Below are 25,831 nucleotides of genomic sequence, written 5' to 3' on the forward strand. Positions count from 1 at the left end.
TTTAGCTTGTATTTGATTTACACTAAAGTCCTTGCTTCCATTCAGCCTGGTGCCCAGAGCACTGGTCACAGCAGTATGCTACACAGCCCTTGTGTCCGATCTGACCGTGCTCATCAGAATCTCTCCAGCTGCTGGTTCTGTCCGTGGATCCAGCTTCTTGTTCATTATTATGAAGAAAAATAAGTGTGTCAGAAGAGCTGTGCTCTGTTTGGAGTGAGAACCATGAAAGTCTTCACTTGCACAGCCCATGGCCCTTCTTGGGTCAGACAAAAAATAGGAGAAGACCCAGCCAATGACCCAGTCAGGAGTGATGCTCAAGTCACCTTCCCAAAAAGGGGAGGGGCTAAAAAAAGATTCTGTCCTCCTACTAGGCTCCTAAGGAATTGTACTTTCCCCCAGAGCTTCTGGGAGTTACTCTGGTTTCCTACCCGCGCGTACCTCTTACTACCTCAGGAGATGGTAGGGAGGGTTGGGCACTTTAGTCTGGTGCCTCCTTCTCCTCAGTGTTGTGTCACAGATTCTCCTATCTGCCCATTCCTTAATGCCATTTGTCCCTTTAAGGAAGTGCTTTCCTTTTCCTTCACCTGAGAAAGGGATGGTGACAGCCAAGGAGCTCATCCAGTGGAAGGTCTGGCTGGACAGACGTCTGAGATTCTAGGTGGGAAAACCCATATAAAGAATCATGTCATCTGCGAAGAGAGAGAGTTTGACTTCTTCATTGCCAATTTGGATACCTTTTATTTCTCTTTGTTGTCTGATTGCTGTTGCTAGGACTTCTAATACTATGTTGAACAAGAGTGGTGAGAGTGGGCATCCTTGTCGTGTTCCTGATCTCAAGGGAAAGCTGCAAGCTTTTTCCCATTGAGGATGATATTCGCTGTGGGTCTTTCATAGATAGATTTGATGAAGTTCAGGAATGTTCCCTCTATCCCTATACTTTGAAGCGTTTTAATCAGGAACGGATGCTGGATTTTGTCAAATGCTTTTTCTGCATCAATTGAGAGGACCATGTGGTTCTTCTCTCTTTTCTTATTAATTTGTTCTATCACACTGATTGATTTGCGAATGTTGAACCATCCTTGTAGCCCAGGAATGAATCCCACCTGGTCATGGTGGATAATCTTTTTAATGTGCTGTTGGATCCTGTTTGCTAGGATCTTGTTGAGAATCTTAGCATCCATATTCATCAGTGATATTGGTCTGAAATTCTCCTTTTTGGTAGGGTCTTTGCCTGGTTTGGGGATCAGGGTAATGCTGGCTTCATAGAAAGAGTCTGGAAGTTTTCCTTCTGCTTCAATTTTTTGAAACAGCTTCAGGAGAATAGGTGTTATTTCTTCTTTGAAAGTTTGGTAGAATTCCCCAGGGAATCCGTCAGGTCCTGGGCTCTTGTTTTTTGGGAGGTTTTTGATCACTGCTTCAATCTCGTTACTAGATATCGGTCTATTTAGGTTGTCGATTTCTTCCTGGTTCAATTTTAGAAGTTTACAGTTTTCCAGGAATGCATCCATTTCAAATAGTTCTCTCAGGGTCTGGTCATCCCTTTGTAGTTCATCCTGTGGCTTTGAGATTTCTGCATCGAGGAGGCAAACCTTCTTACAGAAGCTTTTGAGAGATCCAAAGCTGGGTCCGAAAGTCCTAGATCTGCTATAAGGTCTTCCCTGACCATATTCTCAGGTTCAGCAACCCCCCACCAGGAATCCCTCCCCCACATCCAAAGATGTCATGGTGGGGGGGTGTGCCTTCCTCCAGAAGGAAAGGGTCTCTCCTACTCTATGACAGGGCCTCTCCCCTCTGCCATCAAGACCACCCATAGTGCCAACTCTTATCCTCAATTCCTTTGGGACCAGTAACTTCTCCTGTCCTCAGGCCTGCCCTTTTGTGTGCAGAAGGGAGGAAGTGGGATAGGGAGGGCTGCTCTGAGCAGGAAAATGGGAAGGGGACCAAACCTGTCCTAACCTCTCCCAGCAGCATTACCTCCCCCAGCCCCTCACTCCCTTTCCACTTCTCCCCACAGCCACTCTTCCTCGGTCCAGGGACCAAAGCAGAAGTCGTCTCCTGGATTCTCTCCATCCAGATGCCCCCAACAGCAGACACACCAAGCCACCTGTGCACTCAGAAGTTAACCAGAGCTGGCCCAAGAAGAGCTTCCAGAGGAATCATAAACCCTAACAGAGACAGGTCTTCTCCAGACCTGTTGCCTATAATCATTCAACCAGGTGTCCAGGTTTTTAAATTTACCAGTTCCTAACTCTTTAGAGAAGCTATTGCATCACAGGGTGGAAAGGGAAAAGACCTGAAATCAGAAGCTTGGGTTCAGGTCCTTGCTCTGTACCCAACAACACTCTTTGTGAATAGGATGTTTAATTCTACCTCGATAGCCATGAAAAGTTTTTAGGGCTTTGTTAATTAATGCACAGGGTACTATTAGCTTCAGGCGAACAATACAGTGATTCCACACTTCTGCTCATCACTCAGGGCTCCTCTCAAGGGCCACCCATCCGCATCACCTGTTTCCCTGCCCCCCACCACCAGTAACCATCCGTCTATAAGTAAGTAGTTCTTGGTCATCCTCTCCTGGGGAAAGATCTATATTTTAATCCCCTTACCTATTACTCTGTGCAGGCTTATCTCATAAATGCTGCCTTACACGGTCTTCTGCAGCTCCATTTACCTCCCTCCATCCCAGGCAACTGTTCTTTATGTGTCCCTACAGTCCCGCGTGTGGATTTCTGTTAGTGTCCCATTTTCCTCCTTGTGCTTTCACTGACTGTGGCTGGGTTTTGCTCACTGGGTCACGAACAAATACGTGGGGACCAGGAACGGTTCTTCTTGTGTTAGAAACCATCTTGCAATAGCATTCGGCAGACCGAGAGCTTGATGAACCCTCACTACTCCAGCATCCACAATACGCACAGGGCTGTTCCCCGACTTTCTGGTGTGTTTTCAGCAGCTGGACACGTGCTCAGCTTTTCTGTGACCTTTGCAGTTGGTGCTCACCTGAAGAATGGTACTAAGCTGGCCCATAATGGCAGGGTCACATGCGTCCATACTCCCCTCCTTGCCCAGATTTCCTGCAAGCCAACTTCACAGTTGCTTCAGGACCCCTAGCAAAGTCACTGCACTAACTAATCCCTTAGCATCACAGAACGAGAAACAGTTGACTTTTTCATTAAAAAACATCTCTGCCCATACTAGGAGAGGATCTTTAAAAACTTAAATAATTTTTGAGCCAAGTGATGGGCCATATAACATTAAAGATTAGGACACTTAGCATAATGTCCCAAGTGAGGGGGGGAAAAAATGTCAGATACTATAGGACCTCACCTATATGTAGAATCTTAAAAAAAAAAAAAACTCGGCTCAGACTTATGATTGGCAGAGGGGGAGTCGGGGATCAGGAACTGCGATGAAGAGGGTCAAAAGGAAGAAACCTTCAGTGAGAAGAGGAACAGGTTCTGGAGGAGTCGGGGGTCAGGAACTGCGATGAAGAGGGTCAAAAGGAAGAAACCTTCAGTGAGAAGAGGAACAGGTTCTGGAGGAGTCGGGGGGCAGGAACTGCGATGAAGAGGGTCAAAAGGAAGAAACCTTCAGTGAGAAGAGGAACAGGTTCTGGAGGAGTGCACCAGGATGACTACAGGTGACAACATTGCACTATATTATCTGAAAGTTGCTCAGAGACTAGATCTTAAGAGTTCTCATCACAAGGAAAACCTAGGCTAAAGGTACTGACCACAGGCATCCACCGCTCTCCTGCTCGACGAAAGGTCTGTGTTCTCAGGATGGCAGTTTTTGCCTCTGTTCTATTTTCCCTGCTTCAGAAATGTTCTTTCCCCCTTTTGGGATCGGTCTGGGCTATGAGCGGTCCCCTCTCTGAGCCATCAATGTGCTGGACAACAGCAGCAATCCTTTCTCATGCACAGTCTCCAAACTGGGGTGGATTAGAAAGAGCGGGTAGAAACAGAATTCCCAGTGAAGAGCATCTTCGAGAGCGTGCAGCGCACAGGGATGGAGAACAGGGATCTGGAGTCCAACAGCATTCTAGTCTCACCTCTGCCACTCACTGGATGTTCTAATCTCTTTGCATCTCCACCCGGGTTTGCAAAATGGGGCAGGGATTGTATCTAGAGGAAGAGCTCATTGTTCCCATGTTTCTAGCTGGAGTTTAGCAAGGTTAACTTCATCAAAGATCTACGGCATGCCAGATATCATGCAATAGTAGCCTTTAAGGTATCAGGCCCCTTGACTTCAGAATGTTGAAAGAAAAGCCGGGGGTCCGAGGGTTAAGTAGCTACGAGGAGAAATCTTATCATGGGAGAAATATGGGATGTTAGGAACACAGTGGGGGGTTCTAACCAATGCAGGAGCCTGACAAGAGCTACCAGGCGAGTTTAAGCCTGGTAAGAGTCATCTGGATGAAAGGTCAGGGAAGAGTCTGGAAAAGGAAGATAAAAGGTACATTCCAGGCAGAGGAAGCTGCATTTTCAAAGGTATGGAAGAGAAAATTTGAGAAATGCTGTTTTCTAGAGCTGCGGTGTAGGTTCCCGGGGCACGGCAGGCGACTGAAGTCCACAGTGGAGGCAGTCACAGGACCTTGAGAGCATGACTAAGGAGGACTCATTGTAGAGACAATGGAGGGCACTCACAGGTCTTTAAAGCAACAAGGTGAGTTACTTGTAATGCAGGAAGTTCCTCACTGGAAGAGGGAGAAACAGACTGGAGGCCAAGACTGGCAGGACATGGACAAGAAGCCACCATGGGACTACGACAGAGGGGACAGTAGCCTGATCCAGCAGGGAAGCAGTGTTGAAGGAGAGAAATGGACAGACTTGTGATCATGGGAAGCGGGTCTGGCATTTCCCGGTTCTAGGTTAAATATGGGGGTGATGGAGTCAGAAAGGACACAGGGAGTCCTGGCTTTGGCAGCTAGGCAGACTGTCATGTCCTCGACCAATATAGGGAGCCCCGGAAGAGGAGCAGGGTGGGTGGGAAGCCGACACAGAGTTCAAGTTTGGGCTTTTAAGGCTGATGTGTCTGTGAGGTATTCAGGTGGGAAAAGTCAAGAAAGTGGCTGCGTGCATGGGCCTGGGGCTCAGGAGCGTGTGGGCTCAGCTCTAGTCAGAGGGATCTGAAGGATATAGACGGGGACTTTCACAGACAGTCAGCCAGGGCTGAGTGCCGAGGAGCAGAGGAGACGGGTGGCAAGTGTGGGCATTGGAGGGTGGTAGTGACAGTCCGATGAGCCGTCAGGGGAGCAGCTGATGGGGAGGAAAGGGATTCTCTGCTCCTGGCAACTGGTTAGTCTCATGTCCCTCAGTGAAGGAGAGGGAGCGGAGGACATCAGGAGCCTCAGATCTAGGAAAGGGAGTGGGGGACATCAGGAGCCTCAGACCTCACTGAAGTCGGGCCTGGGATCCAGCAGCTGTTGTGCAGAAGGGGAAAGAGCTCCCTCCTTTCTCTCAGACCCTCTTCCTCCTTCCTTCAAGCCACCCAGAAGTCTGGCCAGATGGCAGGGGCCTCTGCCCACCACACAGACCGCTGGCTCAATGCAGAGATGGGGGGCCCCCCTCCTAGCCAGCCTCCTCCCCTACCCGCTGCCTTCCTCACAGAGCATGCTCCCCCCAAAGCTGGGGGTGCACCCGAACGGGAGGGAAGAAGAGCGGGGGCTCCAGGTAAAGCTGAGGCCAGGAAGGAAGCCTCCAGCAGGCAGCACACATCCTTCTTTGTATGCTTGTGTGGACACACTCACAGCTCTGTACCTCCATCCTGGGTGTCTCAGCACAGAAACAGTGTTCTAAACTGTCCCACCCCCATGGAGACACAGTATGAGGAGGACAAAAGAAGGGGTAATATTCCCCTAATCCTCACGGTGACACGGGACACCTCTCCCCAGCCTGGGCCCAGCTACCTTGGAGGAGTCTTGTCAGAAGGCTGCCAACCCTTCAAGGAACAGGTGTAGGAGGGTATCTTGTTAGCCCAGACTTAAAACCCTATCTGAAGGGAAAACACATTTTAGAGATGGTCTCCGATATTTGGGGCTCACCCAGGAACCCTAGATGCGGTCTTACTCCCCACTGCCAGTCAGCACCACAGCCCTGTCTCCTTCAGTCCTCTCCCCCAGCCTCACAGAGAAGCACACCAGGGGCTGTAGGATCCCCCCCTCCACCCATTAGTTCTGAGTCCCAGAATCCTGCATGTCTGGGACAATGCTTCACAAAGGGCGTCCTGACCTCCCATTCCCCCACTGGAGGTTTTCTCACACAGCAAAGTCAATGGTCTGTCTGACCCAGAAGGCGAGAATAAAGGGAATCAGATGGTACATTCTAAGGCCTGAAATTCCACATGCTGCCCCAATGTCTTGGAACCTTCCAGAACCCCCAAGGCCTAACCATGAATCCCTGCATCTCGTGAGAAAGTTCTCTTGCCCGGTTAGTTTCTCATCAGCTGGACCAGCTACATCCCGTCTGGTCCTCCAACTAAGCAGTTTCACCTAGCCGCCAACTTGCAAAAGTTTTTAAACAAGCCAATTATTTTCCCACGGAAACCAAGGGTCACCTCACCCAGTCCCTGCAAAGCCAGCCTGCCTCCTACATCACTTCTGGTCACCCTGCTCTCTAGTCCCCACATGGCCGGTGGTGTCCTCCCCCGGTCTGTGTGGGGCTGGCCAACCACAGCCAATCTCTTATAATGTCAGGCGTCCTGGCTTCGGCCACCTCTAGGAGTGGGGGGCTCCCTCTTCTCCACCAGGGTACATGGTGATCAGTCACAGGGCAGATGGCAAGACAGAAAAACACAGGAGTTTCTTGCAATCAAATGGACTGACTGAGTGGGCTAGGCTGGGGGAAAGTCGTACGTCCCCACCTGAGGGCGGCGTCCCACAACAGCGCCCTGTCTTCTGGAGGAGGGTCTCAGAGGGTGGGGACTCTGCATCCCCATGTTTAGGCGGTTTCCTAGGGCCTTCCAAAGACCGCATGCACATGCCCGAGTGGACATTTAGAGGTCGATGACACCCCAAAATCGATCAGCAGCAGCTAAGGAAACCACAAGAACACGTACAGGGGACTGCCAGAAAGGCTGTCAGTCAAGGTAACGGCCCCTGGTCTCTCTCCCCGTCCCCACCTCAATGCCTCGAAGACTGACGCCTTGCAGCAGGGGAGAAATTTCAGAGCCAGACCTGCAATTCCCCCCAACCACAATTCCCAAGGCTGCGGAAACAGAGGAGGGAGATGCTGCAACCCAGCCTGCCTTTAGTGCTCTGTCCCCGTCACGGCAGCTGGAGGGAGGGGCCAGTCACAAGGACTAACCACAGACCCGACTGATCTTTGGATCTTCCAAACCACAAGTCCACCCGTGGACAGGGCCGGCAGAGTTAGGAGAGGGGATCTCAACTTTCAGTAATTGAAAGAGGAGGAAACAGTATAGACTGTCGGAAATAGCATAAAAAGACAGGAAATAGAAATTCTACAGAGACTGGTTGAAATAGAAGTTGGAGAAAAAAGAAAATCAAACTGTTTATCCCCATCCGACTGTGTTAAAAGTCATCAATAAACCGATTACACATACATCGGGTTCTGCAGAATTGTTTAGGGCTCAGTGGAATCCACCTGCTAGCAGGATTTTCTGCAACCTTCAGAAGTGGGAACTTTGGACACATTTTCAAAATCGTATTATTCAGGTATGCAGGGGACGGTACCTGCCATTTTACAGGAGCTCAACAAGCCTTTGTTGAAGGAGAAAAAATGTGTGGAGAAGGCTGGCCTTGGCCACAAAGAACGGGGACAAGCTCTGAATGATGCCAGGCTCTCGACTAGCTACAGATAAAGCTTTGCCCCCAGAGGGGAGAACAGCTTGCTCTCACTCAGGCAAGAAAAGACACCCCTGACCCAGTCTGTAAGGAAAAGGGGGCAGAGAAGAGATACCTACTTTCTGACTCTTTAGAGGCGTCCCTCTCAGGCATCTGTGTGATCAGGAGTGCAACCCCCTGGAACGAGGCTTTACATTCCCTTCACAGCACCTCTCCCTCTCCCCCAACCTAATACCATCCCCCTTAGGACACCTTGGATACCTGGGAACATTCTTCCAACCCCTTTATCTCCAAGAAACACTCGCCAGCTCAGCGCCAAGAGCCAGTGGATGAGGAACCAAGCGTCCATAGAGGTACAGGGCCTGATGTCATCCCCAGACCTGCCCCCTGCCCCCCAGATCAAAGTGTCTCCCCCAGCCCCTCCCAGGGCACACGACTTCTCGCCCTCAGGCCCTCAGGCTCTCAGGCTGCTCCCACATGGCTCTCTAAAGACTTAAGTGTGTAGTTCGGGAGCCTCTCATATGGTTAATTAACATTCATAACAAGAAGCAAGTGACTTCTCAATTTAATCCACAGGCATCACAGGACAGTCCCTCCGTATTAAATTTTCGACAGGAGGCCTCCGACCGGGGACAGTATGATCTTCAGTTCATTCCAAACATCTCTGTGACAAGCCTTCATCGGGAGAACTGTGCTGCCACTGGCTGATGGGCAAGTTTGCCCTCCTTGATCCTGGATCTAGAATCCAACCTTCCCAAGCCTCCTTCCCACGGAGAAGAGAAACGGTATGGAGAAGGAAAAAAAGTTGAACAAATATGACAGTACAAAATGGGACTGTATATACACATTTGAATATCTGTCCTCTATTTTCTGTAATAGGACTGACCTATGAAGAATGAAAACGTGTCTTTTGTTAGGGACTTGGGCTCTATTTGAACAGGCTACCAGAGTTCCTCCCAAAGGAATAAAAAGCTGGAAGTGAGGGAGGCAGGAAAAGAAGGGGAAAAATTTTGCGGTCCAAAGACTGGGATCCTGAATAAGAGGGAGAATGGGATTCTGAACAAGAGGGAGACTGGGATCCAGAACAAGAGGGAGACTGGGATCCAGAACAAGAGGGAGACTGGGATCCAGAATAAGAAGGAGACTGGGGTCCTGAATAAGAGGGAGACTGGGATCCAGAATAAGAGGGAGACTGGGATCCAGAATAAGAAGGAGACTGGGGTCCTGAATAAGAGGGAGACTGGGATCCAGAATAAGAGGGAGACTGGGACCCAGAACAAGAGGGAGACTGGGGTCCTGAATAAGAGGGAGACTGGGATCCAGAATAAGAGGGAGACTGGGATCCAGAATAAGAAGGAGACTGGGATCCAGAATAAAAGAGGGACTCAAGAGAAGAACCACGGTTCAGGAAGCGATGGCCAGGCTGGCATAGAGGGCACACAGAGGGGGCGGCATTGCTGGAGCACGGACTTGCCCCCAGACACCCCAAGAATGAAAAATGTACACGGCCCACACAGAGGGTTTGCATCAAGTGACCTTCCAGTCTTCGCTCACATAGAAACTCCGATCCCCCTGCACCTGCTGACCAGGGACAAGATCCAGCTCACGGTTTTTAACTGTGGCGGATACTCTATACTCATTTAGTACATCGCCTGGAATGCGACATTGAGTTTGGCATTAATCTTTATTACTATCGATGCTGTTGTAAATAAACAATGTGCTAGCCCCATGCCTGTGCAAGGATAAAGCAACACGGTACATCTAAACCTACAGCTTGGTGGGAAGCTACTGAATAATTCCAGGAACCTGAAAACTGTGTACACAGAGCCACCAAGAAGTCTAAACGTACGTCCAAAAACATCGGCAGTAAGGACAGGAGTGGGGGAAGCATGACTGTGGGAAGGTGTAAGATTTAAATTATCTGCACCGTAACAGAAAGCTAATAGATTTCTTAAATTTGATAAATCAAGAAATAGTAGAGAGATCGAAAAGTAAATACCAGAAGACATTGCTAAATGAATTGCTCTGGGAATTAGGTCTTAGGAGGAAGGAAGGAAACTTTTTCATTACAAGCTGTTTAGTATTGCTTGATTGTTAAACCATGGGTGTGTATTACCTTAAGAATAAAAATTTGAAAATTTAAGTCAAAACCAGAAAAATAGCCTTAAGGGTAAAGATATGGAAGATACTGTATTAAGATTTTGAATTTCAAGACGAAGCGAACTTTTTAAAGGTTTAAATGTATATAAAATTACATTTCCCTCTAGAAAAATTACATTACCCCAGTAACAAATGAGAGCATTCTTTTCCTCATATCCTCACTAATACTAGCAATTAACTTTTAAAACCTCTTCACGGTAGGTTTTTGAAGCAAGTCAGGGAGTGCTTGTTTCTTCAAAATGGATATTTAGACGTTACCGTCAAACACACACGGCCAGCTCAGCACTATAATCAAGTGCTGGTACAAAATGAAAATGCAGAGTCCCTTGTGCAGAAGCTACCAGAATTCTAAGGCAACACCCAACCCGCTTTAAGCCAAGCTCGGGAGCTTCCACACCCAGGCCGGCGCACCTGCCCAGGGCACACGCCCGTGAAGCCAGCTCTGCACGCACGTTTGTGTTCTGCAGTTGAATTCTGAACAAGAACCTGGGAACACTCGCTCGTTAGAACCTCAGCTGTCCTTAATAATCTCTACTTTGGAAATGGCCCATGACCCCCCAACCATGAGGACCAGGTTAGCAGTGAGGGTACCTGCTGAGGACAGAACCAGATTTAGCTGACTTGAGGGGGGGTGGGAAATGGAACAAAATAGAAGTGTTAACTGTTGAACACTTTTTTATTTATAATTTTTTTTTCAGCATAACAGTATTCATTGTTTTTGCACCACACCCAGTGCTCCATGCAATACCTGCCCTCTCCAATACCCACCACCTGGTTCCCCCAACCTCCCACCCCCCGCCGCTTCAAACCCCGAAGATTGTTTTTCAGAGTCCACAGTCTCTCATGGTTCACCTCCCCTTCCAGTTTCCCCCAACTCCCTTCTCCTAACTCCCCTTGTCCTCCATGCTATTTGTTAGGCTCCACAAATAAATGAAACCATATGATAATTGACTCTCTCTGCTTGGCTTATTTCACTCAGCATATTTGGTCTTAATTCATGACTGACACGAGATGAAGGCACCAGATCATATCCTGAGAGACAATGACATGCATCATTCCACAGGCAGACAGCATGGACCGGAGTTCAGCACGCAGGCTTCGGTGTCACAGGGACACTAGCTGGCAAGAGCATGGCAGGGTCCCCATTCCAATGCCTGGAACAGACAAACCAGGTCACTGGAACAGAAAGGGAGATCAGAGAAAAGGAATTCATTCATGAACAGATCAGCCACCATTTCCTGAGGTTCTGGGATACAAAGCCCTGTTCCAAGGGCCTTACAAGCCAGTGGGTCACTCAAGCAAGCGCAGAGATGTTAGGAAGTGTACCAATAGAGTCCTGTCTAGGATGCCAAGGGACTGGAGGTAGAGTCCACCTAACAGGAAGACAATATGGAGAGAGAAGGCAGGGTCTCCTGAAGGAAGACGTGAGAGAGGGAGGGGAAGGGAGGGAGGGAACACAATGCAACACGAAGAGGGGTGCTGTACTGGGGAACAAGGGGAAGCCGAGTACGGTGAATGGTGTCTCAGGCTGGGTAAGAAGGACCAGAGCCCTGTCACCAAATCACAGGCTCCAAGAGAAAGCTTACCAAATTAGGGAAGTTGAATAACGGCGAAGACAGGCAAACAAATCCTGCGTAGCTTCTCACCGAGAGTTCCCGACCTCCCTGGGAACCTACATCCTTCAGACCAACACTCTCGATGGAAAACAGTAAGACCTGAACCATGCACGAATGTGAACAAGGAGGGAGGGCTGAGCACTAACCCAGGGATGGACATCCCTGCGTGAGCATGCCCCCTGCGCCGGCCAAGCTGGGCCATACCCTTGGCCGCAGGCTGTATCAGAAGCTGCGACTCTGGTACCTGGAACAGCACAGTCACCCCCCACCACAGAAGAACACGTGCTTGCCTGTTCTTTCCTGAGAGCCGTGGCTGTCGTGCAGGCAAGCTGTGGGGCTTTTCTTTCCAATTGTGCACTTTTTTTGTTTATGTCCAATTATCATAAATTACTTAAGAGATTACTTAATCCATTACTGGTTCCCTAGAATTTACTTGTTTCCAAAGACCTCAGGAGAAATAGCCACGGGTTAGTTCTACTGCAGTCATTTACACAGAAATCTTATTTACAGAGGATTATCTTAGATTCCCCATTCGAATTTGTTTCCTTACAAGACAAGACACCCTCCAGGCACTGAGCTTGTGTATCAATATCTCCCACCGTTAGCCGCCTGCCTCCCCCACCCACTCGGTAAAGGCACGTGCCACGCACACGCCACTTGCCATCCTGGTTCTGACAGCTATTTCCATGGTCTCTCATTCTGATGGAGTTGTCTGTCTTGTGGTATTTTACGTTTGTACCACCACACTGTTTCTGATCTCTGAGACTGTCCTGTAGAAAGTTCCCTGACGGCATCCTTGCATACAAGTACCTCTAGACCTCAGAGAAAGAAGAGTCCAGCGTTCAGAGTGTGGCTCCCGATGGTGGTGCAGGTTAGGAGGGTGGCAGGATGGGGTTAACCGAGGGCCATAAGCCTGAAAACCCTAAAGACACAAGTCCCCTCCCGGCTCTCCTCAACCCCAAATACAGGGAAGACGGGGAGCACAGACATGCGAAGGACATGCGAAACTGCGATAGGATTGGCTCTATTTCTTCTGAAGGCTGGCCCTCCCGTTTTGGAGGGTGCACCACGGTGGGAGTTCTCGTGGAGAGAAACATGGGCACGTAATGCCCTCTGCCCCTGGAAACAAAGGGACACATGGAAGGCAGCAAAGGACGAAACTAAAGCCCAGTTCCAACGGTCACCCCATGCGCCCCACGTGCCTCCGTCTTCCAGAGCCTTCACAAGACCCAGAGGGAAGGAGCCCCCGCGCCTGCACACCCAGTAGGAGCCTGGCTTGCTGGCAGAGAGGGAACTGGGATGACACGAAGCAGCCTCCCAGGCGGAGCTGAGCTGGGAGGGGCATGAGGAAGAGACAGTGGCAAGAGCACAGGGGTGTCCCCGGAAGGTCACCTCCTGGAAGGATCTTTCAGAGCCAGCAACTCGATCCTCATTTTCTCCTCCAGAGAGGAACAATGGCCTGGAAGGGTCGGAGTCTAGAAGCCCGATGTTAGTAGCGCGCTCCATCCTGGCTGCCCGATGCTCAGACCAGCAGCCCTCCTGCTGACCGGGCTCCTTACCAACAGCAGACGAGAGAGCGGAAAGCAGCCAGAGGCCCCAGCAGGGATGGAAGAGTCCAGGGTAAAGACGGTGTAGCCGAATCAGAGTAGATACAATGCAAAGGAACAATCCCAAGCCGGGATAATGAAGGACGGGAATGAGGGAAAAAGAACTCTGCATTTTCCAAACCCAGGGACACTCTGCCTCAGCCACTTACATGCGGTGTGAACTTCTGGGTCAAGATGTTGAACACAGAATCAGTGACCCATCTCTTTGGGGTTTTTCCACATGGAACCCAGTAACAAACCTTGCTATAGTTCAGAGTTAACATAAAGTAACTCCAACAAACGTTTCTTGGTCATTGACTTGAAATTAAACAACAAGTTAGTGGTTGGGGATCTACCATCAAGACACTAAGCCTTTCCTTAGGGTGTCTGTAGCTTAGCATTGTTTTAAAAAGTATTTTCACAGATACGAGACACTGTAGACATCATATTACTGTAGGTAAGACTAGGAAAATGGAAATGATACTATCAAGAAAATGTTGGAAGTAAAAGCTTCTCTTGGGGCACAGGAGAGTCACTGGTAGAAACAGATGGAGAATTTGGTTTCTGTAATACTAAGCAGCAAGACACAAGGAGGTCCATAGCTGCTAATACAGAACAGACACTCACTCAGCAAGCATTCCTAGGTGAATGAATAGAATTACCAAAGTGTTAAGGAAATATCCTTGATGAATCAGCATAGAAAACAAAACAAGTATAGATTTCTGAAGTCGCGATGAAAACATTTATTTAAGGGGTCCCTGGGTGGCTTAGTGGGTTAAAGCCTCTGCCTTCGGCTCAGGTCATGATCTCAGGGTCCTGGGATCGAGCCCCACATTGGGCTCTCTACTCAGCGGGGAGCCTGCTTCCTCCTCTCTCTCTGCCTGCCTCTCTGCCTACCTGTGATCTCTGTCAAGTAAATAAATAAAATCTTAAAAAAAAAAAAGAAAACATTTATTTAATGCTTTTTACCTATCAGGATTGTCCTAAATGAATTAACTCATTTAAACCAAATGAATGTTTGCCTCGTTCTCACCTCACACGTGAGGAACTTGAAACAGGGAGAGGATAAGACGGTGCCACCATCACTCAACACAGTCAAGACTTGAAGCCTGGCAGTTGGGAGTCCAAAGTTCACCAAACTACCTACCGTGCAATGTTATGCTTTCCTGTTCTTAGGACACAGAAATGGTAGATGTCTAAGATGAGTGAGAATGAAGAAAAATGGACAGGAGCCCACGTAGACTCATGACTAGGAGGTGGGAATAGGGCCAGAACTTGTAAAACCTACAAGGTGAGATAGCAGAGAGGTCTCTAAACCAGAATGGCTTATCAGTCAGACTAACAAGGAAAGCAGAGTGTACTTTACGTATGGAAGACCGAAGGAATGAAGTTAATGCAGGAATTCCAACAGAATACAATGCAACAAGCCAGGATTAATAACATCAGAAACCTGGTACAGCCCTACACTGGAATGACTAAGAGAAGCAATGTCTTGGCTTGGGTTCACTGCCTCCCACAGAAACTCAGAGCCTAAGACTAGTGCTTATGGCCAAATACAACCAACTCAAACAATGAAAGGTTTAAGGGCACAGACACCCACTCCTTGCAGTCAAAAGTCCAAGTATAACTTCTGGCTCCCTGATATTTAATTACTAATAGCCTACATTTGACCAAAAGCCTTACCAATAACAGTTGATTAACATATACTTTGTATGTTCTGTGTTATATACTGTTCTTCCAATAAAGCTAATGTCCATGAGAAAAATCCATTTACAGTATTTTTAAAAATCTATATATGAACGGACCCATGCATTTGAAAGCCATGTTGTTCAAGTATTAACTATAATTTAGGAGAAGATTCCAAAAAGCTAGACATGTTAGAATAAGTGGGAGGGTAAGGTGCATTGTTAAGGTCGTTGCTGTGGGCAGTGGAAGCCCAATATCACCCCAGGATCTCCTGAGGAATAGGCAGGACACTCAGATCTTTCCACATAAGGATTGACTGGGAGAAGTATTTGTTCATCGGTTGACATCTTTCATTTACCTAGCTAAAGTTATCTTCAGGAGGTTGATTTCCTACGTCTCCTAACTGTACATGCTTGCCAAGCAAGCTTTTTGAAATCTCTACAAGCGTAATGGAAACCCCAGGACAGGAGGTGAGAGATGTAGTAGTGCTTGAGGGGAGCTGAAGCTATCCAGAGCTGTCCAGCTTGGTTGTGCTGAAATCGGGGTGCTGAAAGGAGGGCAGTTTGGGCACTAGTGGGGCCTAATACCGCAAGAGCTCACAAAACCCAGGGTTGGCACCAACCAGTAAAAGCTGGAATTAGAGTGGGGACCATGGAGGAGATACAGCTCCTACTGGAGAAGCTACCCACAACGGGGGTTGGGGGGGTGAAAGGAGAGGAAGGAGAGAGCTATCCTTACTTCTGTCCCTTCCTTCAGCCTTCCAACCTCCCATTGGCCAAAGCCGCCCGACAGTCTGGCAACCGCCCCCAGCAAATAAGTTCTCCCCCTGTGCAAGGGCTGCCTTCTCACTCCAACAGTGCCCTTCATATAAAGACATTATGTTAATGTACTTGGATTCACCAGCCTTGCCCTTAATGGTTAGTGCTTTGGGTAGCCCACCGAAGGAACCCTTTCCTTCCCAAGGTCATAAAGATGTGACTACATGATCTTTTAGAAGCTTTAATCACTTCCTCTTACATGTTTACACCTATAATTTCCTTCAATTTTATCTTGGAGTACAGTGTGAGGCCGGGATCGGAGTTTAATTTTTCCAGTTCCATATTCAATTAATCCAGGATTGTTAGGGAAAAAGTCTTTCCCACTGTTTTTCAAATGCCATAGTGTCATAAATCAACTGTCCAAGTGAGTCTGCTTCTGGCCTACGTTTTCATTGGTCTGTGTGCCAAAACCACAAGGTCTTAATCACTTTCACATTAAAGTATTTTGAAATCCAGTAACCCTCCAACTTTCTTCTTTAAAATGTTCTTACCTATTCCTGGTCTTTTGTATTTCCATGTAAATTTTAGAGTTTTCAATTGACACAAAATAAACTATTGGAAATTTTATGGTATTTCCTGGAACCCGTTAATTTGGGAAGAGGTGATAAAAGTTTTAGATCCAATATACATAAAGAACTCCTTTAAGAAAATGTCAAAGAGGGGCGCTGGGTGGCTCAGTTGGTTGGGCAGCTACCTCCAGCTCAGGTCATTATCCCAGGGGTCCTGGGATTGAGTCCCCTATCAGGTTCCCTGCTCAGTGGGGAGTCTGCTTCTCCTCCTGCCCCTCCCTCCCCCTGTGCTCTCTCGAATTTTAAAAAGACCTTTTTTAAAAAGTCAAAGAAATCAGAAGAAAGATGGGCAGGAGGCTTGAGTGGACACTTCACAAAAGAGACTATCCAAATTACAAATAAACAAGTGAAAAGATTCCAACGTTATTAGCGATCAGGGAAATCAGACTGAAAAACACAACGTCTTCATTTTCTGGGCTGCTTGTAACAATATACCACAGACTGGGTGGCTTCTAGGATTTCTCACAGTTCTAGAGACTGGACGTCCAAGACTGAGGGGCCAACACGGCCAGGCAAGGGTCCTCTTCCAGATCAGACTCGCATGCTGGAAGAGGCCAAGGAGCTCTCTGGGGTCTCTTTTTTAAGAGCAGTGGTCCCCTTCATGAGGGCTCTGCCCCCATTACCTAAGCACCTCCCCGAGACCCTTCTTCCCTACCATCACCTTGGAGGTTAACTTCTTAACACGTGAATTTGGGGGCACAGAAATTCAATTCAGTATCACTAGACACCTGCTAAACGGTTAAAACTTAAAAAGCAGACAATGCTAGTGTTGGTAAGGTAGGACCCCTAGAATACTCGGGTACTGCTAATAAAAAGGCAAGACGGTAGACAGCCACCAACACTCTATGCCCGAGGACCTAGCAATTTCATTTTTGGCATATGCCCAAAATACATACATGTTTTCACCAAAAGATATGCACAAAAATGTTCAAGAAAAGGATACTCATAACAGCCAAGTAGTAGAAACTTTCCCCATGCCCTTTAGTACAAAGGATGAGTCCTGCTCCATTCACACAGTTAAACGCTGCAAGAATGAACAAACACTGGTATTTGGAACAGTGAGGAGGAATCCCAGAAACGCGACTGAGGAACGGAGCCAGGCACAATGGAAATGCTTGATTCCATTTCACATAAAGTTCAAAAACCGGCATCACCAGCCTCTGGTGTTGGAGCTTGGGGCAGTGATGTCTTTCAGAGAGAAGGGTTCAGTCACCAGGAGGAAGCACGGAGAACGCTCCCAGGGTCCCATTGGCTCTTATGGCAATTACACAAGTGTGTTATCATAATGGATGTATACTTATCAGCTGCGTGTGTACGTGACCTTACTGTACGGAAAGCGCCAGACACAGGGATGGACATGTGTCAGGGACTTAATATTAACCACGTCGAATAACATGATGAAAGTCGGACAATAGACACTTACAGTATTTCGGAGTATTTCTGTTAATTCCCTTCTTAACGCCCTGGAGCCAAGGCTGGAGTAGAGAAAACATGTAGTGGGAGGGATCCAGGATAAAGTGTGTGCTAGCAAGCATGCCGTTTGGAGCAGCAGGGAAAGTACCCATTCCCGTTGCCTGTTTCTCCGAGGCTACAGAGGCCCTTCTATCATTTGCTCGTCAGACGTAGAGGGGAATTCGTGCTTTGGATGGTTAATACCAACTCCTCTGGGACACACGTACCCTTAACAATAAACCTCTTCCTTTTCCCCACTTCACGTCAATTAACATTCACCACCCTATACATAACTAAGACCCACTGAATTATAAAGTTAAGAGGAGTCCTGCTCCCCTGGCCTCTTTTGACAGAGATAGTCCCCTATCTAACCTGCTGTGCTAGAACTCTAGAACTGGCCCCTCCCAGCTCTACCTAATTTCAGAAGTCCCAAAATAAGTCAAACCCTCGTGTGACTTGGGGCTGTCTGCTGTCAGAACTGGGGGAGAACTTCCTGTCCCAGAGCTCTTCCCACGCAGTGGGGCCACCACCCATAGATGGCCACGCTGGGCAAGGAAGCCAGGTTCGCCTCCCTGGTCACACCTCCTCCCTGATGTCGGGAGACCTTGCAGACCTGCTGGTACACCTGCCTCACTTCACCACACGTGCGCTTTCCTCGGGGGCGGAAGGGAGGGGTGGTACTTGGGTCACAGCACTCACCAGTCTGTCCCTTTCAGCCCTAAATAAAAGTCTCCTGCCAACAAGGGGGCTCAGCACTCCCTGGGCAGTACTTACCCTCCCCCCCTCCCCTCACCAAACAGCAACAGTTCTTCCCATTCAGTGCTGCATCTCTAGCTCTGGGCCTGAGCTGGCAACCAATCTGTACTTGTCACTGCATGGTTTCACCTCATGGGACATGGGACAGACAAGAAGCTGAGCTAGTAGAAGGGCAGGACCAGAACGAGGGTGTTATGCCAGCGCCCCGGTTCACCAGACCAGAGGTAAGACAGCGAGTCAACACAGGAGGGTGAGAGCAAGCCTGGTCTACATCACATAGGTCAGGACTAGTTACACCAAAGCAAGAACGAGGTGCACAGGTACAGACGGGAAGAGCTTCCAGGATTTCACAAAGTATTTACCACGTGAATCAGGGCTTTCCTGGGAACTAAAGAACTAAAAGCCTCGGGCACGAGTCCTAGCAGGCAACGTCAGATGACCATCGTGGGGTGTGCGCCCCACACGCCACCGAACAGGACCGTCCCAACACACCACCGGCAGAGGACCACAACGGCTAATCTACTGGGCAGAGGGGCAGAACCCGACCCCCTCCAGGTCCTGAAATCTGGTCTCCTGTCCGACCCTGGCCCCGAAATTGCAGTCACAAAATCTGGTAAAACAGCCCAGCAGCTGTACAGAGCCTGGCAATTAGCTCTCCCGCAGCACTGAGAGCGCCTGCACCCTACACACTTGCCAACACACTGCGTTTCCACACTCGCTCATCTCATCTCGGTCAACCCAACTGATGAAAATTAGCATCTCAGTGAAGTTTTAATTTGCATTTTTCTAATTATAAAAGAGGGTGCTCATCTTTCCATGAGCTTAGGAGCTGCTCACATGTCCTTTCCTGGAAGCTATCTCTCTGTGCGTTGCTGGGTGTTCTAGAGGGTTATTGGTCTGCTCCCAAACAATCTGGAAGGGCCACTTAGCGTCTTACCACAAAGGACTGAGTTCAGTACTACGCACTTCTGTGTAATTTGTCTTTTGTCTTTGCTTTTGTTGAAGAACCTTTAATAGTTGAATTTTTATAACTGTCTGTAATGTGTTTAGCTAGGCCTTCTCCTAACCAGAATTTTTAGACTCCCTTGATTTTTCTAGTCATTTATGGTTTGTTTTTTGTTGTGTTCTCCCCACTGAAAACTTTAATCCATTTGGTCTAGTATGTTACATATGCACAATGTGTGTGTGTGGTTTTTTTTTTTCTGGATGACTCAATACCAGAGACTGAAGATGTATGGATACTTTTCCTTTCGTGGTTTTGAGAGACCTCTGAGAGCTTACATCATGATACGCACCTGCGTCCATATGCAGACCTCATCAATGGCTTATGTATGTGCTAGTATAAAGTTACTTTAACTTGTGTAATTTTATGTTCAAACATGATAAGTTTTCCTAGCTATTCTTGTTTTAATCATTCTCCATGAGCTTCAGGATCAGCTTGCCTTAGGAGAAGTAAAGTCCTGTTGGGGACTTAAAGGGACACTAAACTTACAGCTTAACTTGTAGAACCCTACCCAAGAGAACATTACATCCCTCCCCACTTGCTCACGTCTCCCTTTGTCCTTCAGGAGATAGTTTACTTCAACTAGATCTTGCGTTTTTGTGTTTGTTTGTTTGTTTTTAGATTCTTACAAGCTTACCTGTTGTTACTATGCTAGATTCTCAGCCACCATGTCCTATCTGGTTCTAGTCTATATATACGAAAGCTATTGTGCTCTTTACAGGTCTTATTATGGGCAGCCATGTTTTAAGTGCTCTTGTTTGAATAATTCTTTGGGATTTTCCAAAGGAGCAAATTCATATTCTCTCACACATTGGCTAGAATCCTGGTCAAAAGTTCATGATGGTAGACATCCTCTAGGCGTGCCTTTTCTACTCATTTTTATTTAAGATTTTATTTATTTATTTGACACAGAGAGAGAGATCACAAGTAGGCAGAGAGGCAGGCAGAGAGAGGGGGGAAGCAGGCTCCCTGCTGAGCAGAGAGCCCGATGTGGGGCTCCATCCCAAGACCCTGAGATCATGACCTGAGCCAAAGACAGAGGCTTAACCCACTGAGCCACTCAGGTGCCCCTCTACTCATTTAATATAAATCAAGTTCACACTTTCTGAACCACTTGTAAATGGCTGCAATCAACCCCACATGGTCTTCACAGATTATGATTCTAAAATGCTACTAATTTTTTGGCTAATTTAGGGTGTCTGCACCAGTTTTTGTAAATGAAATTGATCTACAGGTTTTATGATGTTCGGTCTTTATTATACGTATCAATTCTATGATTAGGTCATAAAAGAATTTTGGAAGCCTTCCTTCTTTTTTATGCTCCAGCTCTGCCTTGTCCAACAGAGGAGCCAATGACAACATGTGGCTACTTAATTTAAACTGAATAAAATTAAAATCCATCCCCAAGAACCAGCTGCACTCAGTGCTGTGGCCACACTGGGCGGCGCCATCAGGCGTTTCCATCACAGAAAGTGCTCATGGATGGCAGAGCTCCAGAAAAACTGAACAGGCAATCAAATCCTTTGTTCTCTCATGACAGGGTTTCAAGGAGTAATTCCTGAAGAAATGTTCTTGGGAACGGGTGTTTATGTGTTCTACTTTTTCTGGAATCAGTTTCACAATTTCTAGATTCCTAGGAAGTTACGTAGTTCCATGAGGTACGGAAACTTTTGAGGAAATAACCTCAGATGAAGAGAACTCTAGCCGTCACCTCTTCTGAGGAGAGGACACCTGCTTGTCTGGGCAGATTAGGGGATGGTCAACAACAGTTTCCCATTATTCAATCAAACACTGCCCTGAAGGTATCTCCCAGGTGTGGACTGAAGTCTGCAATCCATGTGCTTTAAGGAAGACTTTCCCACATAACCTGAGGGAGCAGGATTCGTCAGCTGAAAGGCCTCGAGAGCAGAAAAGAGGCTTCCCCGGGAGACATTCTGTTCTCACAGCAGCTTGGGCTCACCCAGGGCCCAAGGCCACCCTCCCTAGGGGCCCAGCCCCGGGACTCTGGACTTGCCCAGGCAGGTCTCCCAATCAGGGAAGCCACTAGGTCTCTCCACTAGAATCCTGGCTGGTTTTTCTTCCCCCCTCAACCCCCCAAAGGGATTGCTTCCATTTACTGTAGTCTGCTCATTCTCCTGTGTCCCAAACCATTCCTGCATTTTTAACTCCTCCATTCTGGTTCCCGTGAGTTGTTTTTTTTGTTTTTTTAACTGAATATTAACACATTTGTTCTCATTCATTATAAATTGAGATTTATACTTCCCTGAGGCCTTGGTATTCCACAAATCATACTGGAGTTCTAAAATTGGTATTTTCTAGGTATTCTGAAATTTAGGCTTGGATTTTGTTCTGAGTTATCTAATGTAGATGGAGCAGCTTTTAAGAGAATCTGTTTCATGGGGAGGGACCTTATTCCCTTGGTTTTTTTAATTGTCTTTAAATGACTTATTAGAAAATTTTGTTTTTCGGAATGTGTTTATGGATTAATGTATAGTCAGATTTTCTGACTATCCCATGGGAACTTGAATGAAAAATGCTTTGTTTTCAGGCTACGAAGTACGGTCTGTGTATCCATTTTCCTACTGATCTTGAAGGCCTGCATGTGCCCCCTTTTGTCCACTCGATCATTAACTAAAATACTTAAAGTCCAGTAGTATCTGTTTTCTACATTTTCTCATCCATGACTGGCCATTCTGATCCACATCCTTGAGTATCAGGAAGGACATTTTTGTTCTTGTTCAATGCTTTTGGCTTTGAATTCAACCATATTGGATATTCTGTTTGAATTTGCCTAATATAACTGTCCTTACTTGCATTTTCACGCTTTGAGTCACTTTTAGAATGGAGTCTTGTCTTGTGATTTAATCGGACACTTTTCTTTTGAATATGTTTGACCTATTTATATCTGACGTACCCGGAGATTTTATTCCGCATGATGAAGCAGAGTTGCTGCTGAAGCAAGCATTCTAGGTTACAGCCCGTGGATTCCCTGTACCTGTCGTCAGGTCTGGTTCGGGAAGTGTTTCATAGCATTTGGAATGCTGGCATTTTTGTCCTGGCGATTCTCTTTATAACTGTTCCTTTATATAGTACCTTCACTATTAGATAGTCCAAGAAAAGTTATGAGAAACGATGTAATTTCCTCTTCACCCCTGGAATTTCCTTCTCCACTACCTGACTTCAGCTTATTGCATTTACTTTCTTGAATACACTTACACCTATCTCATTGGATATTTTATATTACATCTTTTAGTCTCCAGCTACGAAAAAGAAGATCGGTGGAACCAGACTGCCTCCCACGTTGCTAGTGTAGCTTATGCCGTTCTATTGTTAGATCACAGAACATTTATAACCCCCTGGTCCCTTGTCAGTTAAATTCTAAGTGTACAGTTATTCTTGCCCTTCTCTCTGCTACATGTCTTGTCATCTTCTTCGGTTCAAGTTCACCCACCAGATTTTTGAAGGACTCAGGAAAACCAGTTTTTTAACTTGTAATGACTCAAAAGCACAAGACAAAAATATGGTCGCCTTCCTAATAGTTTGTATAGAGGAGATTTTGTGGATCAGATTTTAAGCTTGGAAGGCACTACTCCACTGCCTTATTGTATGTGGCTCAGGAGAAAATTGCATTGTTGGCCTCATTTGTCATAAGCAATTTATCCTCACATGTATTCCAAGATCTAGGACTTCTTCTTTGGAGAACCCACTTAAATGGATTTTTGGAACTCCTTTTGAATTCTATATAAAACAATTAGGGAGAGTGAAAAGGATGCTTTTTCAATTAATTTTCCTTGTTTCTGTACTTGGTACTCCTTTCTAAGTCTTCACCAGCATCCTCAACTCTGTCCTCTCTGCTCTCCTTTAAATGTTACTGCTGTTAATGGGGTAATGGTACTGTTACCTTTTACTTCATTTCTGTTCCTCATGCTTAGGGTTCCTCTCTTCCTGGAGAGCTCTCGAACCTTCTGTGTTGTAGTGATAGAAATAATTTCTATGTATTTTAAACTTAGGAATGTTCAGTTCCTCCAGTCACGTGCTTTGCTGGAATCTGTTCTTTTTATATTCCACTGGGTTTAACCTATTCATTTTCTTGTTGTATCGTGGTACAGAACCTGTGAGGGATCCTCTTCCCCCCACTCATCTGCGGGGCTTCCCCCTGAACCTGGGCCGTGTTCCAGGCCACCTGGACTTCTTTCCAGTCCTTGGTTTGGGGGCCATAGCGATTACCCACTGCTCTTACCAAATCAATAGAGACACGCTGATGCAGGGTCCTCCATGAGTTGCCCCCCCACCCCCCCGCACGGACCACTGAGACCAGTCGTCTCCACGTAAGACTTGCTACAGAGTTTTTCATTCATCCCCACTTTCTTTAGTTCTGGGGGAAAACCGGGCCCAGGAAAACAAATGCTTTAGGACACAAGCTCACCCTACCAGTCCTAGATTCTATTTACCATTATTCAAAAGGAGGAATTTCACCTCAATGTGCACGCTTCGCTTTCTGAGGTGTCCTCTGCGGACAAGCTCCCCCCTGCTTCCTTCTGTGTATGCTCTGCCTGATTTGCTTGGCTTTTAGAAGCCATTCCACTTACTTAGGAACCTGATGTTTTTAACGTTTCCTAACTTTCCAAATATATAATTTATATTTTGATTCTCCCTCCCTTCTCTGCTTTTACAGTATTTCCAAGAGAGAAGTCAACATTCCGCTACCAGCTTCAAACTGAAAAGCTTTTTAATGATTTCAAGTGCACCGGCTCAGCACCCGGAGAATTTCAGGGCGGGGGAGGGGGAGGGAAGAAGACTTCCAAGACACCAAAATGTCCTAGGAAGAAATGTTTTTTAGTGTTAACAGTTCTCTTTGGGAGGTATAAGATCATATGGATTGTGTAAATTCAAGCAGATTACTAGTGTGCAGACCTGGGGTGACTGTTTTAAGGGGTGCATTCTTCCCCACCTGGAGTATCTCCTGGTCATTTCCTCATTTTGGTAGTAAGTCGACCAAGGGTCCAGCTTTATACATAGACTTTTAATCCTACCTCTTCACTTCCCAAAGCATTTTCCTCTATTTCTATTTATTTACAAATATATGGATCTGGTGTTAAAACCCTACCTTAGCTTTCACTACCTTAAAGGCCAAGAACCAGGCAAGGAAATCTGATTCTACATAGTACAGTTAAATCAAAGGCAGCCAGATAAACAAACCAAAGAATTTCCCATACAGCAGCCCCGCAGTAACGATGTCCCCTAACCTCACATGGCTGCAAAGTGCTTCAGCATTCACCCACACGAGAATGAAACCCTGAAATCTGTCCTCCGACCAAGTGAGCTCTCAGCACAGACCTCAGGTCTTTGGACTAAGAAAAGTAGGTAGAATAACACCAAATCCAAACTATTAAAAAGTTGCCTCAAATGCACAACTAGCGATACCTCGGATTGCAAGATTTTCTACACCCCTGGAAAGACATCCTTATTTTGGTTGGTACTGTGCATCCTCCTGTGTCTTCTCCCTGCCCACAGAGCCACCTCCCTCCCCAACCAAAGTTAAGACCACCCACTTGAGGGGAGAACCTTAGGGAAAGGCACTTTAGGGGGAACTTGAGGCAGAAAACACTTCCAGCCCCACAGCAGGTAAGGAAAAGTAGTTTGGTTGGATAGAGTATTCCAGGTTGAAACTATTAGATGTAAGGACAAAATGAAGATTCCTGAGCATGCAAACATGTAGAACATCTCTGCTCAGGTACTCTAGAAGAAAAAAAACATTCTGGGTTTTTCAGCAAAACAAAGGGATTCAAGAATCTATTTCCAGTTTCTAATAATGGTAGGGAAAATTCAGTAGATGAAAATGATAAGATTTTTTTTAAAGTTCTTACCTAAAGAAAAATAAAAGCAGTGCCAAGATAAATACAAAGCCAAACTGAAAATAAAATGAAAATCCAAGTAGATATGGGAGCACAGAGTCTGCTTATAAATAACGAGAGCACGGAGTCTGCCCATAGATGTGGGAGCACGGAGTCTGCCCGTAGATACGGGAGCATGGAATCTGCTTGAGCCCCAGGGGTGTTTGGCAATTCTAGCCAATTTTCGTTGTCTCCAAGGGCAAGAGGGACAGAACCAACACCAAGGGCTTGCACAAGAGAGAGGACCGGACAGAAACCCCCCTCCACAATGAAGACCTGACAGCGGACACCCCAGGGTAAAAGTGAGCCGGAAAGTCCACCAACACTCATGGTCGTGCCCTGCAGGCTTGCCTCACTGCAGCCCGGGACTCTCAAGCCCTGAACGTGGATGAGGAGGACCCTAAATCAGCAGTCTATCTCCCCACCCCCGGCCGCACCTGGCAAGCACCCAAGTCTCTGGAGGAAGAGATTCATTCTACAGATGACTCAT

Source organism: Enhydra lutris, unplaced genomic scaffold (assembly GCF_002288905.1).
Source record: "Enhydra lutris kenyoni isolate GAN:26980312 unplaced genomic scaffold, ASM228890v2 scaffoldscaffold94, whole genome shotgun sequence".
Lineage (NCBI taxonomy): Eukaryota > Metazoa > Chordata > Mammalia > Carnivora > Mustelidae > Enhydra > Enhydra lutris.